Raw genomic sequence first — 1,397 nt, forward strand, 5'->3', positions numbered from 1 at the left:
AGCACTCTTTGTTTTCCTGCGTTCTCTCAAGAGCATCAAATTTCTTGACAACGTTTACTTGTCTATTCATCCAAAATGTATCATATGTAGAAAATTTGTTCCTTAACTTTCTAATAGAATGGTAAAGGATTGACCTCACTAAAACACGATTTCGAAAAGTGTAGAAGCACAGATTAAATCCTTTCATCCTTAATTGCACATGCGCAAGATAGTGCCGGTTAAAGACAGTGCAAAGACGTTTTAGACTTACATCAAATGCTGCACTTACTTTGTCTCTTATTTTTCCTCTAGTTTTCTTTTGGACAACCAGCCGGCTTCGGATCTTTCCGCTCGCACCACCACCAGCGCTTAAATCTTCGAAGAGCTCGTTTGAGCCGAAGACGATTTGGCTGCAAAATAGCGTCCGAAAGACTGCAAGAGAAATAAACAAAGTTAGAAATTCAAGTTTTCAAGCACACTCTGTGCATGTCAGTTAAACGGCACGTCGTTTTAAATTTCACTCAAGCTGAAAAAGACATCTAGAGCTCTTACACTCCACGGAATATTCCTTTTCTTGTATATTGCATGCTTGACCCGCAATTCATTTACCTTTACTTTCAAAACTAAAGAACAAAACAGATATGAAAAAACTGTCGGTGTTCTCTTTGAAAAGCCCAAGCTTCTCGTTTAAAGTTTGGAAGGTGAGGCTCACCAATTTTATAAAACCAAAAATGGCTAATTTCAAAGAAAGAAGAGTACAGACTATAATTTATTTATTATATATATTTTTTTTTTGCCAGTACCTTGGTTTTGTCCTGTCGATATCATTTTTGAAGTCTGCTAGCCATTCATAGTGTGTTTCTGCAAGATTAGCATTCCATAACGCCGCAAACACGACGATCAATGTAACGAAAAGGACTCCCCTCGGATTCATTCCTCGGTGGGTCATCAGTTTGCTGCGACTTGTGTTGTTGCCGAGTGTTTGCAGAGTCAGCTGAGTGAGTTAGAGTGAGTGTGTCAGCGCGTTACCTCCTTTTATACCTGAATTGAAGGCCAATAACGGTATCTTTCGGAAATAGCCATGATGTGCGTAGTCTGCAAGCTACGCAAACCGAGCTGACGGAAAGCCAAATGGGAAGCAATATTAAAGAGAATAACGTTTTTAAGGCAACCAATAATTTTCCGTTTTCTGGGTGCACACATACTAAAGAAAAATAAATTACAGAAACAAAGTTGATTGGCGATCTCATATGTTTTTCACCCGACACTTTTTTCGTACATTCTAATCCATGGACAAGTGAGCAGAAATTCCTACCCAAAATATGCGATCTGTAACAGGAAAATCGTTCCCAGGGGCGTAGGCGGAAAAGTTAAATGATATTGACTGTTTGCGGTTGTACTTTGCGTCAAAGCGCTTA

The 1,397-nt window shown here is 39.2% G+C and overlaps 1 long non-coding RNA gene across 1 annotated transcript in view; it reads right to left on the minus strand.

Annotated features, from left to right (window-relative positions):
- LOC137971023 (uncharacterized) overlaps positions 1 to 987 on the minus strand; it is a 1,522-nt gene extending 535 nt beyond the window's left edge. Inside the window, exons 1-2 of the long non-coding RNA XR_011116905.1 lie at positions 783 to 987; positions 269 to 411 (exon numbers count right to left, since the gene is read on the minus strand). This is a non-coding gene — a long non-coding RNA (uncharacterized lncRNA). The remainder of the gene's footprint in view (positions 1 to 268; positions 412 to 782) is intronic.
- Between the last annotated feature and the right edge of the window lie 410 nt (positions 988 to 1,397).

The sequence above is a fragment of the Montipora foliosa genome, chromosome 9, assembly GCF_036669935.1.
Source record: "Montipora foliosa isolate CH-2021 chromosome 9, ASM3666993v2, whole genome shotgun sequence".
Classification (NCBI taxonomy): Eukaryota; Metazoa; Cnidaria; class Anthozoa; order Scleractinia; family Acroporidae; genus Montipora; species Montipora foliosa.